At 29.5% G+C, this 15,507-nt stretch overlaps 1 protein-coding gene across 2 annotated transcripts in view; it reads right to left on the reverse strand.

The window, feature by feature from the left end:
- Window positions 1-10,623, reverse strand: part of LOC142321045 (zwei Ig domain protein zig-8-like) — a 951,170-nt gene extending 940,547 nt beyond the window's left edge. For both annotated transcript variants that reach the window (XM_075359050.1, XM_075359049.1), the window contains exon 1: window positions 10,484-10,623. The gene's annotated coding sequence lies outside the window, so the exon portion shown is untranslated. The remainder of the gene's footprint in view (window positions 1-10,483) is intronic.
- Between the last annotated feature and the right edge of the window lie 4,884 nt (window positions 10,624-15,507).

The following is a 15,507-nucleotide window of genomic DNA, read 5'->3' on the forward strand; positions in this document are numbered from 1 at the left end:
AATTATCAAATAAATAATGAAAAATTTCGTAACCAAAATATTACCCATTCACCGTGAGGTAGGATATTTTTACGGTCACCATCAGTTGCATAAAAGGAGTTCGAATATGATTGGAACTGAAAAAAGAAATTAATCCAATCGTTTTCTATACCATGAGATTAATCAACAGAGGATGCGATAATATATCTTCAACTATAATTGAAAATTGCTTCAAAAAATCCAGTCTTGCTACCGTTGCAACTAAAAAAGATAACGAGCCAGAGGACGAACTACATTTCTCCGAGACGAATCGGATCATTGATTCTAAAAATGTATTTAACTGAAGTAATGCGGATAATTATGTTCATGTTGATGATGACGTGTTAATAACCGAAATTCCAGCAGATGAGGAAATATTTAATGAACTGAAACCAGGCAAATCAGCGACATTAAAAGCAAAAGCAAAGATGAAGGTGACAGGATGATTGAGAGTTTTTAGCCATTTCCGTCCATGCAGCTCAAGACAAAAGAATTGCTTATGAAATTTTGTGAAAAAAATAATTTAAGCGATGAGTTTATAGAACGATTAAATAATTTTAAAAATCGTTTTGACGGTTTCAGATGCAAAAATAAAAAGCAAGCAGCTTTTTATTAAGTTAGGTTAGAAGGTTTAACATTTTATGAGTAAGATTTAACAACATTCTTAATTACTTACTTACTTTAAGTACAGTATGAAAGGTGTAAGTTTTACAAGTTACAATCTTTTATTTCCTTCTTGCTAATTTTAGGTAAGCTTACAATTTTTTATGCATGTACGTATGAGCTTACAATTTTTTGTAATATGATTTTAATTTTTGTTTTTAAGTTGAGGCAAATTTCTTGTTCACTGTTGTATTCTTCAATCTTGAGTATCAGTTATTTACTTTGTCTTTAGGGGGAGAGAGAGATTCTTTTCTGGTATGGATAGGCTCATCGTTTATAATGAACATCCGTATAAAGGAGCACTTATTAAAGTTTATACTAGATTATCAATATTTATTTTATTATCGTGATTTTCTGTTCTCTTTAACTTGAATTTGAGTAAAAACCGCAACTCGAAATAGATTTACCCCGTTTATTTAATCTTAACTCATAATTGTTTTGTATTACCATTTCTGTTCTTGATTGTCGAATCGTATCATTAAAGATAAATAGTAGATAAATTATATTAATAGATAATTGGAAGATAAATATTAATTTATCTACGAAGTGATTCGATGTGTGAAATTTCAAGATATATACAAACTAAGGAATTTATTTATTTAAGATAAATAATAATAATAAATTTACGCTATTATCCGTTTAATTTTGAGCTAAACTGAGTATAAGTAATATATTATGTTAATTAATTTAAAACATAATTTTTTTCTAATATTTATAAAACGGTTATTCATTATCAGACACTTAAAAAATATAGACTGGAATAATCAATTCAACCTCTAAAGAAGGTTGGGCTTTAAGTAATTCTGAGAAAGCTAAAGCTATTGCTGATTCCTTATCTGAAGTGTTTTCACTATTGCCATCAGAATTTACTGTGTTCTCTAACTGAAGTAAATGAAAATGTTTTTCTTTTTTCAGTAGGCTCCTCCAGTAAGTCGAATTAATAGAAATAAAAAAATAAAAAAAATTTTTAGAAACCATGTAATTCGAAAGATGTCTCCCGATTTCAATATTATTTAAAAGGAAATTATGAAGCAGCTTTCAAAAAGATCCTAACAAATAATACATAGTATTCAAACCGACGTCTTTAGATTACAACAGGCTGTTTCTTCTTGGTTCACAATTATTCATAAACCTGCTGAATAAAATTTCACGAAATCTATTTATACAAGTCAATAAATTAACTACCCGTTATTTTAAAGGTAATGAAAAAGTTATCTATAAAACGACTAAAATATATAGATTATGTAACTCTTATTTAACACTTTTACCTTGGTTTAAGTACCGGTAAAGTCGAATAGATTTATTCAGTATTAAACAACCCGTAGCTGTAGATTTTTTCACCAGCCTTTCATTTTATTTATCAAGATTTTAATAATGTATATTTCAACAAAACCGTTTTTAAAATATGACATGACTTTCCCCAATAGTATATATACAGATAGTTGTTTCATAAATTTACATTCACTATATGAACAAAACAGGAAAGAAATTATAAATTATTTTGTAACGAGACAAAAAAGAACATTCACAAACATACACTTTAGTAAAACCCAAACGATTAAACTGCACGACAAAGTTACTAGGTAAGAATTTCAGAATATGTTTGTAAGGTTTTAGGGTGGTTTACAAGAAGCCTATAATTTACGAAAATACTAATAAATTAACTTAAAAGGAAATGATAATAATAAAACTTGATGTTTAACGGTAGACAGTTAAAATTAGAAGGATCCCAAAGTTCAAAAATTAATAAAGCTTCTAGTATCAATAAAAAGTAGCCCAGAAGCTTTTACGGCTCAAAGTTATATGAGAAAAGAATAAATCTGGTTTCTAAATTATTAAATTAAATCATACAGGACAAACATCCGTAGAAAGAATTATTTTCAATAAAGAAATTTCTTAAGAATTAAGACTTAAATTTACGTTCGTTAATTTTGTTTTTTCAGAAATATCAGAAATATATCAGATTACGAATTTCACTTATTTTTTATGGCTGGATATGTTGTAGTTATTTTTAAAGTTACTGTTAATTGTATTTATAATATTTATAATAAAGTTTCAAATAACTTCTTAATAGCGCAAAAAAATTTTAACTGCGTAATGTATATATAAATTTTTATATGCATACATGTTCCTGAACAAATATAAGTATACTAATATTATTTTTCTATCAAACGACGTCGTTTAATTGTGCTAACTTTTATCGGCTTATTTTTTTTTATACGCTTCATATTTCATTCTTCTTTATTATTACTTGTATTTTATACATCGCAATAATATTCCAACTTAACATTTTTACTCTTTAAAATTAACGAAGAATGAAAGCAATGGAATAATACATTGAGCATTTCAAGGAGTAGTAGGACATAAAAAAAAAATACAAATCATTTTCTAACAATCTTTTGAAATCAAAAAAATACAATTCTAACTAACGACTTATTTCGACATGAAACTGCGACCTATTTGTCTCGTGAAAAGGAAAGGAAAACGTGTTAAAAACTCTGTACTCTAAATAGTAAACCTTTATAAATTGTCATTACAATAGCTTTTACATTCTCGTTGAATAAAATATATAAGAAAGAAAGAATTGCGTGTTAAATTATTCCACCGTACTATTTTTACTGCGCAATATTATGAGATCCCTAAACCTCAAAACATTTTCTGAGAAAACTTTGCGGAGAAGTGTTTTTTTCGTCTGTAAACTCCCCGTTCCCCGTAGCCAGATCCGCAATTATGCATAAACTCAGCTCCGAGGGGTACCTTTGCCTCAAACTACCTCAGTAGGGCGCTAGGCCTCACCCAAGTAGGCGGGACTCGATCTTGTGTTACATGCCATGGAACCGCAAGGGTTCCCCCGCCGGGACTGCAGTCTTGACGCACTGCCTCTAATGGAGAACTCGCGGAGGAATCCCCATCGGGACTACGGTGTTGCATTCCCCCTTAATGGCGACTGCAAGGGAGTCCCCACCCAATCGTTGGTGGTGGAACGCCGGAGCCTCCCAACCATCCCGAATGGCGCTGTCCCCAACAATCACCGCAGCTTCGTTGTGCAAACTCCAGCGAATCATGACGTGGGCGAAGTCGCCTTCCATCCACGGGCTCCAGGTGCATTTCCATGCAATTTACATGTGAGACAACGAAGCTCCAGCATACAGTCATTTCGCAAGTAGCCAGGTTTACCACAGGTAAAGCAATGGCCGCTGCGATCTAGTCCAAGATAAAATTTGGCCCTATGGACTGGCTTCCAGCACTGAAAACATAAGTCATCAAAGGAGCGCTTCATCACTCGGCAGGTTACCAACTGAATTTGCCCCTCGGACAGAAGCTTGTCCACCAAGATGAGCGGCACTGCCAAATGACCACTTGCGTCGCCACAAATGCCGGCTGCGTGGATGTTGTATCTAGTGAGACCGTCTACCCTGTAACCTGACGATGTTCCTTTAGGAACTCGTCCTTCGTAGTTAGTACGTCCACGTCCTTAACAACACTCCGGCCGCCTCTTTCCGTCAGAGCCGTAGGGGCACCCTCTACCTTTTCGGCTATGTCCTAGCTCAGTTGTTAAGCCGCACCACTATCAGATTGCACCCGGAGATGCAGGTCCTCCCTCTGCCCCTTTCGTGCGGAGAGGACCCCTACCTCACCCGGTGACACTGCCTACCTTCAATGCTGCTCCACCAAGTCACCATACCTGGTGGCGTCCTAATCACCTCCATTGATTTCGGACCCACGGGTGGTCTCCTGCTCTTTAACGAAGATACCGATGATACTCCTGAAAGACACACATAGTGTTTCTCCTCCACCCGCTTACAAATGTACTCCATAGAACGCCGTAGAATCTGCCAAAGCCAACCCTAGGGCCTACAAAAGCAGACTGGTCGATCCTGTCTCACTGTAACTTACTTGCGTTACGAACCTGCAAATGACGGATGCTACCTCGCAGTCCCCAATTTCCAAATCAATCACTAAAGCATAGTCAGTTCAGCTCCAATAAATTTTATATCCATTGTTCCCTTCGGATAGATCACGTACATTTGACTCCTCCATAAGGAGCAGTAAAATTCGAGGGCCTGCCTCGAATTTGCCCACTCGGGCCAGGTCCCGATTCCATGCAGCCTTACGGAACACCGATGCGTGTTGCCGATGGGTGTTCGACTCCAAACGCCATGTCTATAAGCCAAGCAGACCCAACATCCTCTGGCAAGTAAGCGGTGTCGTTCACTAATGTTGAAGATAGGAAGACCTGCTGAGGCAAGAGTTTAGTTCTTAAGAACTAACCGTTCAATGTCTGCGTCCGCAACTCCGCAATCAATCGCTCGCCGGAGCTCGTCAAACGACGACCAAGTTGCAACTTGTTGTAGGCCTCCATTCAGAGTCTGCGATGACATATCAGTGATGATAAAATATATTTGTGTAGCATCATTCGCTGTGTTCAGCCGAGTAGATCACTTATCCTGAGGCTCCACAGGTATTTCATCCAAACCATCTGCGAACTCCTGCAACATACAAGCATGGCTGTTCATACGTTCCGAACACTCTTTGGTTTCAACTTACTTTGGTTTCACTGGTCGTATGTAATCGGACCAGTGAGCTCAACTCCCTAACTTTATGCAAAAAAAGAGTCACGTTATGTACAAAACATTTCGTCCGTAATTGAAGGCACTTTTCCATGCGTCCTATACGCTTCCCTTCTTCTAGAACATGTTCTCTTAAACATTAGACGACAATTAGAGATGCAAACCTCTCTAGATTAGAGACTGTCACCGTAAAGTCTAAGGAACTCCAGGAACTTGCTTTTGATTTTGTTCTTTCCCTCACCTACTGGTGGGAAACCACGGAGCCTTCCCTTCCGCGAAGGTTTCAAAGGACGCTTTCCGCTATCCATGATAGCGTAGGACTTTCAGTCCTACCGGACTGAAAGAGCCAGAAAGTCCTCCTTGACATCCCTGCTCGTCGACGCTATCAGACCGACAGCTCGCTGCTACCTCCAAATCATTCTCCTCCGCAAAGTTTACTTCCGTAAACTATAGTGCGTATTTCTCATTGAAATAAAATAGATAACTGAATGTTCCTTAGATCACTCATTTTTTATCACTACGCATTGTAGTGGCGATCTAGGACAGCTGCTGATTAAGTTTTGTCTGGGGAACCAATGTCTAATACACAGAGTAAAGGACATTTTACAAGAAAAATGGTTTTGAAACCATTTTTCTTCTAAAATTATAGGTTTTATAGAAGTGGAATGACCTTATCGTTTTCTATATTTGTATTACTTATTCGTCCACTCTACTTTCATCTCAATACGATGAAGTAAATGTAATAAATTTTAGATGACATTTATTTTTCACGGTTGTTTTCGTATCCTCCTCGATTCTTTTCGTCATCATTTTGTAAAAATTCATTTAAAGATTTCAATCCGTGTGAAAATCGACTAAGTCTTTTACACTGTTCTTGTTAAGACAGTTTTAGTCGTGTAGTAGCGGTGAATAAATGTATATTTGAATGACCTAACCATGATTGAAAAAAAATCGTTTACCAGCCTATACTAACTGTTAACTAACTATACTTCATATAACAGTTTTTAATAAAACTGTGTTTTATTAAAAATAAAACACTGCTATTTAAATAAAGAGGAAGTATTACATAACAAATTGAATGAAATACATCGTTTCTTTCTTGCTTAAACAATACACATTATCAACTTTGTTTTAAACATCTTTTTTTTTAAATAATTATAAAATTTGTTATGGATTACAGAATTAAATGACTTTCAAAAAAATTAAAAGAAAAATAAATAAGATAAAAATTAATTAGCTAATTTTCATGTTTTACTTCTGTTGCTGATGAAAAAAAAAATTGTTTAATATTATTTTAAAAATTGCTACCAGAAACCGTCAATGAAGTTAAATCCAACCAGAGGTTGCCGGGTATTGTCGGCATAATGGATCAATGTTTGACTGTATAATCGGTACTAAAATTAATTTTTGCATTTCAAGAGGATATTTCATAGTTTTTAGTTAACTTGATTGTATTAATTTTGTATAACTTATTTAGTTCTTCTTAGAAAGGAACTTGATAGTACTGTTTTTTTTAACAATACCATTAAAGTAAGCTTTTACCAAAGTAAAATGTTTCTTTCCTTATTAAAATATAAAAGCCATAATTTGACGTTTCTTTTTTGCAAAAATTATTTTTTACCTATTGATTTTGTAGAAATGTTTTTTATAAACTTTTGATTTTTCATAAACTTTTGTATTGAACTACAATTTTTTAAATTTTTCTTAAACATTTCTTTTTTATTTACTGTATCCCTTCCATCTATATATTTTAAATTTTACCTTAAGGTTTAGAGGGCGGTAACTATACAGAGGGTAAAAATTTCCACCTTTTCTTTTTTTATGTCCCTTATAGAAATTTTTAAAAAATCACCAATCTATCATAACTGAATATTCAATTTCAGATCTTGCGTCATAAAAATTTAGCTAACTTTTTAAAATATTTGCCCATATATACAATAAGAAAATGCTAACTGTTCTTGTCCTTATATTTTCTAAAACCTTTTTTCTGTTCCTCACGATTGTTTTGACTAGCTCAGTTCATTCGGTATCTAATGGTAGCAGTGTTTTTTTTTTTTTGTGAGTTTTTGTGCCAGGATGTTAATTACTTAATTAGAATGAAGGGAAAAATACCGGCAAGGAAACAAAATTAAAAAATAATTTCCATTAAAATTCTACTCTTACGACTAAGGCTTGATGTGTAAAAATTTCGTAAGAAAATTCAATAATTTATCATCTCTGCAATATTTCAGAGTTGCACATAAAACAACCTATAAAGAAAGTGATTTTATAATTTTTTGCATGGAAAATGTGTAAATGAGGAATTTGTTTGAATTTACTCATATTTGGTAAAAAAGGAAAATTTTGCGTTAATATCAGAGAAGAAAAAGGTTACACCAAATGAACTATACCTAACTTAAGCCAATATTATTTGGTGTTTAACATTATTTTTATTGCGATAATAAAATATTTAATCTTATTCAATTATAGTAGCAATTGGAAATTATTTAAAATAATCAGAATAATACAATAATTAATCAGAATAAAGTAAAAGATTACTTGTCAGTTTCAGTATAGAAAAATAATAAAACAATACAGACATGTAGACAAAAGGAACAATCTGTAATATATATTACCAACAAAATGTATAAAAAATAATTACCGGTTTTATTCACGCTTTCAAGCAAAAACACTTATATGTATCTGCAATCAGTTGGCAATAATGTAATCGTTTATAGAATTTCTTTTGTAGTGAAAAAAATAAAAAATATTCTTACCAATTTATTTAAAAATAATGCAATTTTTTAAATATTTCAATAATTTATTTTCTTAGTTTTATTAAATTTATCTTTATTTTCATCATGCTATTAATTTTCAGGAGTGATATCACTAATTGTAAAAAAAGAAAATGCTGACATAAAAGTTACATAAATTGAGAATTCATTATATTACTAATTTTGATGTATAAATTGATTTGTGTTGCGATATTATCAAGTCTGAATTGTTTTTATTAGCGTTTCATTTATTTTACATATAAAATTCTTATCTCATATTTAATTAGTGTTGCATTGCAAAGTTTTTCTTTACCGCTATCTTAAACTACAAAAAAATCCGTAAAAATCTGAAGCTACTGTAACATTTTCTAACTTTAGGGTATTTTATGAAATGAAGAGCAGTTTCACTCCAAACTTTCTCTTTTCTTTCCCGGTTAAACTTCCATACTACGTTTCCTTTAAGAGATAACGCCGATTAGTTAGAGATTCTGTAGTTTTAGTAAGGGTTTCAGTTAATTTGTTTGGTATTTATTTGTCATATGCTGACATCTTGCTGCTCGTTCACGGCAAAACAGTATAATTATATACATATATATATATATATATATATATATATATACTCTTCTTGCAAAGTTCTTATTTTTGTATCTCTATTTTCCATGTTGTTCAGAAATTAAACTTTGTTTAAAAAAAAATTTTTTCAAGTTTCAAAAATTGTTAAGAATATTAATTGAGTATTAGATAATTATATAGAAAACAGTACAACTAAAAATAGTATTTATAAATCATTTAATAAACCAATTCATTTTTTCTGGGTATTAAAATGATGTTAGTGTGTTTTTGTTTATTTGAAACTGGTTTCATCAATTGGCTGGCTAATTGTTCTTTCAGAAGGTAACTTTTAGAATAGTATATAATTCTTCTAATGCCGCTACTTTTCATCAACATTTTGTTTTGCAGAACTTTCCGTAATTTTTAACATAATGAAAAAAATAAATAAAGACTAGTATGACAATAAGAAATATCACTAACGGTTAACAAACATCCAGACAAAGATTACTATTTTATGCGATCATGCTTCTACCATTTGTACAAAAATATATCAGAGCAAATCAATTAGAATATTTATAAATATCTAGTAAATATGGAAAATTAAAAAGGATATTTTAATGGGAATGATAGAAATATCTACTTCAACCAATTTTTAACTGGAGAAAAAATAAGTTGTTCAGTTTCAAAAAAAAAAAAAAATTAAAGGTAAAATCTAAAATTTCGAAGAAGTATCGAGTATCCCTAAAATACTACTGTACGTAAAGTTGTAAATAAATTTAATTAAGACATTAAAACCATCGATCTGCAAATACTCAATTACAACACGATAAAAAACTGTGAAATAAATATGCGATCTTTTGAATGTATGACTAAACGTGGAGGTTATATCTTATATGGAAAATCATAGAATTTTGTTTGATTCACTAGGAATGCATTCAAATCCTTCTAAAATAACAGAATGTCAGTAATTTTGATTTTCTTTTCATTCTATTTATATTGTCTCCTAGAAATCCCATATTCTATCAAATCAAACTTGGTGGTAAAGAACTATCAGGTAAGGAGTTACATAACCTTACTTGAATTAGGTTAATTGCTAAAAATGAATAAAATCGATTGTCAATTACCAAATATGAGAACCAAAGCAGTAATTATAAATTTAATTAATTGATACTAAATTGTCTTGTGTTGTACAATTCTGTATTGAGATTTTTTCTATTAGAGTACATCAATGAATAAAAAATAGTATAATAATAATAATTAAAATACCCACTTACCGACAACTTTTTATATGCGTTCAACCGCTTTCGGAATAAAATTACATCATCAGGAACCTAAAAATGTATGTTATATTCTTAATAAAACTAAAACTTCATTGTCATATATAAAGTTTATGTAAATGAATGTCTCAATGTTATGTAAATTGTAAGTTATGAAAATGAATGTTCATTATAATGACAGGACGTTAAGTCGACACAATTTTAAACATATGACCACTCTTATATTATATTACGTTACATAAACGAATTTACATGACAAAAAAGTTTTAGTTTTATTAAGATTATAACATACATTTTTAAGTTCCTGATGATGGAATTCTATTTCGAAAGCCCTTGAACGCCTATAAAAAAATTGTTGGTAGGTAGGTTTTTTAATTACTTTATAATCGTACCTACAGGCCATCTTTGATAAAAAATTATTATAAAAAAATAATATATTTTTATTTTCTAATTTGTATTTTTAATATTGATAAATAAATTATATAATTTTTTTTTTTTTTGGATGAACGAACCGATTTCGTTCTTGAAAACTGTGTTTGCTTTATTTATAAAAAAACAGAATTTAGTAGAAAGATCTTAATAATTATTAAAAATAAATTTGTTTAATAAACATTATTATTTTTTAAGATCGTTGATGAACTACACTTACCGTAAATTTATTCTACGAGCTTGTATTCATTCCAATGAGCACAATGACATGAGATTAACTAAGTAGAGATGATAAAAGTCTGAAAACATTACAACATAATGTAGCGTGCAAATATAATAGCAGGTTGATTCTCAAGGGGACCAACATCACAGAATGTGACAGAAATTCCTTTAGTTGTAAAGTAAATTAGCAATAAAAAAAAAACAAAATACTGATAACATTTTTATCTTTAACACTTTAAAACATTTTTTGCGTTAAGAATGTAAAAGTTTTAACTTATTGTGTTTGACTCGACACAAAAAAATTCGTGTTTGTTGCACCATTTGTGTTTATTGAAGCTAACTAAATATTTTTTTTTTTATTATGAGGCATTTACTGTAGAGAATATATCGATAAAATTACTGTTTGATACTATGTTATATAAATGTATATGTTGTATGTGTGCGCACACGCGCGTGTGTAACAACATACTACACTACCTTTTTTCCTTATTTCAGTCTGTTTGTATTAGTAACTTTAACACTCGAGTGAATTGCCAACTAAAGATGATTCTCGGTGGAAATTTTCTCCTACAAGAACTGTAAAGTGAAATGTGACATTTACGTTTCGCTTATTTGACACTTTGTATGTTATAGCTACACATGTGTTTCAACATAACATCAAATTATTAAAGTTTAATGTTAGTATAATTTGTAATTTAGAAACAATAAAATTATCACCATGCTAATAAATATATGTATAAAATGTATTTTTTTAAATAAACTGTTTAAAATATCACCATCGTCTGTAATTTTTTTTCTCATATTTTTATCAAAAGTATAATTTTTATTTTATTTAAAAATAATAATTATTATAAACAAAGATTCAGAGTAATATAAAAACATTACTGTTAATTAATTTCCTTAATCTAGCCGTGTGTTTTATAACCATAAAAAATTGGATTTTTCCAATCGGGCAATAAAATTATTAAAAATGAACTTGTTTAAATAGATTTCCTAACATCCTTACATTATGTTCTAAAATTTTGTAAAGGTGTTTTATCTCTCTAAGTGTATGCGTTTACCTGTATTGATTTCTTTTCGATCGATTTTGAGGATTTATTATTTCATATCAGTTACGAGCAGTATAAAAAAATGAGGCTATTTTATCTTCGGTTATTTTCGTTAATATAATATCCATAATTAAGAACGATTTTAACTAAATAACGAATTATTTGACAATAATTTTATGAGAATCGTATGTACGTAATAAAATTATAATATTATCTTGTTTGATTTTATTTATTATAATTGAATCTTATTATTATATTGAGTTCTTAAAATTGAAAATATTTGAGAAATAAGAAGTTTTATTATGCACATTATTATTATTTAGATAGGAGGTTTGTCTTATACATACATAAATATATATATATATTTTTTTTTTTATTAGAATACATAATATTCCATAATAGAAGAAAATGTTTAAAGATTTTTAATAGGATTGAATTAACCCACCGACTTGGTCAAGTGGTGAACGTATCTTCACAAATCAGCTGGTATGAAAGTCGATAGTTCCAGCGTTCAAATTCTAGGAAAGGCAGTTACTTTTATACGGATTTGAGTACTAGATCGTGAACACCGGTGTTCTTTTGTGGTTGGGTTTCAATTAACCACACATCTCAGAAATGGTTGAACTGAAACTGTACAAGAATACTTCATTTACACTCATACATATCATCCCCATTCATCCTCTGAAGTAATACCTGAACGGTAATTCCGGAGGCTAAAAAGGAAAAAAAAAGTAGTATTGAATTATAAGTAAAGAAGAAATACTTAGAAATTTTACAAGTTTCAAGTAGTTATAGAAATAGTATTAAGGAAGAAAAGGCAGTATTCTGCGAGTAGTCTGTCTCCATTCAATTTGTAAATCTTGTATGTAAGAGGTATCAAAAACCTTAAAAATATTTGACAGTAAACATGGCCCGTTTTTATGATTATATAATTAATAATTAAAAAACCCACTTAGCAACAATTCTTTTATATATACGTTCAAGCGCTTTCAGAATAAAATTCCATCATCAGGAATAAAAAAAATATATGTTGTAATCTTAATAAAACTAAAACCTCTTCGTCAACTTCATAAAACTTTCATTTAAAAATTTAATTTTTGCGTTATATTACGTTACATATACAAATTTGCATGACAAAGTTTTAGTTTTGTTAAGATTATAACATAATTTTTTAAATTCCTGATGATAGAATTTTATTCTGAAAGCGCTTGAACGTATATATATATATTATAATTGTTGCTAAGTGGGGTTTTTAATTATTAATTAATAATAATATTAATGATGCTTTCTATTTGCTTACGAATTAGTTAATATCAGAAGAAATTGGTTTGTAAATATTTTTTCTAATAAATTAATGCTTAAAAGAAGATTTATAACCAAGTTGCAAATAACGGAAATAATGTATTTTAATACTTATATACGTATACTGTCTAAGTATACCTGTAATATATAACGTTTTTATTTACCAACGAAATAAGTGAAAAAAAAGTTAATTACGTAGTTATGCTAAATTAATAGATCAACAATAATATATTTATTACATAATCTAGAATAGATCTAAAAATAATATTTCAATTAGATTAAGCATTCTAAATAAACTGTAAAATAATCTAGGTGGCCCGTGGAAAATGGTAAAAATTAGTATGAATGAAAATTGTACTGTATTAGTTGGAATACTGATGAATATACGATTCTGAATATTCTTAAATATAAAAACCTCTGTAGGAGTGAATCAACATCGTTTTGTATTTTGAAGAGTAGTGTAGTAGCTTGAGCGGGGAGTACTATAGAAAATAAGCTTTTATGGACAAGTATTTTTCCAATAAATACTTATTTATAGAAATAAATTAAAACTAATTGAGTTGATTGGTCACTGTATCCTAACTCTTGTTAGCGTAACCCTTCAATAATCATGTTTTCATCATAATTTTACAGTAAAAAATTTTAGCTTGAAAATGTAAATACTATTTCGGTTAAAAATCTATATTTCTTTAAATGAAAATTAATTATCAAAATCTGATCGGAGTTAATGAATTCCATCCAGCATCTCCACAATCGTGTTCGGAAGTGTTGTTTACCGCTCTTACATTAAACATACTTTAACATCACTTTGTAACAACATAACGAAATACCCTGCTTCTTGTTTTTTTTTTTTTTTTTAAATATTAGAAACTATAAATTAATTTTCTTTTGTATCTCCTCAAGGAGTTTTTAGTATCAGACAAATAGTTTTGCCCATGCTTGTTTATATTAATTTTATTGATGTTAGGTTTATATTTTTCCAGTGATATTTATTTAACAATATCTTGTGTTATTCCATTCCAAAAAACTGACCCATATTTTTAAAATTTTTTTACACCGTAACTTAACCAAAAAGTTATTTTTTATACCCTACAAATTTCCATTTCCATACTTTCAGGTTCAAGCTTCTCTATAAGCTTCATTGGTGAATTAAGATTCATCAAGCAAAAAAAAGGAATACTTACATTATTTACCTGAAGTAAAACAGTTAAAAAATAATGAATTGTTCTTGGAAATGTAGAAAAATAAGTTCCATTTAATTCCTCAACATGAATTTTTCTTGATGAATCTCATATTCCATATAGGATTAAAGCAAGCAAATTATGTGATTTAAAAAATATTTCAACCTATCCACTTTCAGACAGAGGAAAAGCAAAAAAAAATTATATAAACGTAATAATAATTTATTATCTTTCTTTATTTTCCATATTTTTTGAAGGCACATTGATGATATATTTATATCGATTGATATTTACTTGCAGGGTTCAAGTTGAAATTAAAAATAAATATATTAACATAACATAATTCAAACGATATTAGGTGTCATTGTTCAAAAATCTCTTGATTAAAAATTGGTTACATTTATAATACGATGAATTACGAAACAACTTTGCAAAAAGTGATAAGTTCAACCAGTTTTTTCAATCTTGTACATTAATAGTATTAACGCAATAAAAATGTATTTAAAATAAAATATTAAAATACGAAATAAGAAAATAATTAATTATTCAACCATACATCAGGTATCTATTAATTCAATTAAAATAATAGGTCATTGAAATTTCATTTGATGCGAGTTCATTACGACTGATGGTAGGCTGAACTTTGACCCATAGGCTTCTTTATAAATGTTTCGTTAAAACCTTCCTTTGAAAGTGTCAGGCTTGACTTCGTAAATCAAGCCTGACGCCTCAGCGTTTTTACAAAAAGAAACGTGGTTCGTGTCATAATATTTCATACATTAGTAGCTATCCAAGAATATAAAATCAAAATTTTATATTGTTACAATTACTTAGAAAATATATATTTTATATAACTTGTTTTCTTTCTATATATAACCAGAAGAGCGCATTTAATAGTGCGAAAAAAATAATCGGGAGCAACTACCAAATAACATCGAAAAATAATGTTTTAATTTTTTTTTCTAAAACCATTGTTTTTTTTAAATCGATCAATTTTAATTTGTTCCTCTTAAATTTTACCTGATGGTGTTTTCTATTTGGGAAGCTCGTAATGAAAAGTGATTTTATTTTGAATATTGAAACGCTTTTTGAGTGCTCAAAGTGAATACATAAAAATATAATAAAAAATTACCTTTTCGGAATACAAATACCAGAAATATGGCTTTTGATTCCACTTCTGTCCAGATAATATAAAATCTATAATTAGTAGTCAGCAAATAATTTCAGGTTAAAACTATCATTTTCTAATATGAATTATTTGGAGTACGGTCTCATTAAATATGGGGTAAAATAATTTAATAATTAAATATAATTAAAAAAGAAATACCACTCCTGAAATTTTTAATTATATTAATTCAAATTATTGTTTAAAAAATATTGCAGATATTTTCGTGACATGCCTTATGAAAGGAATTGATTACTTTATGTGTTGTGTTAAGAGATGGTGTTTACTTTTACGTTTTTACTTTCATTTACGAAGTAAAGAAAGT

The sequence above is a fragment of the Lycorma delicatula genome, chromosome 3, assembly GCF_047948215.1.
Source record: "Lycorma delicatula isolate Av1 chromosome 3, ASM4794821v1, whole genome shotgun sequence".
In the NCBI taxonomy this organism is placed as follows: domain Eukaryota; kingdom Metazoa; phylum Arthropoda; class Insecta; order Hemiptera; family Fulgoridae; genus Lycorma; species Lycorma delicatula.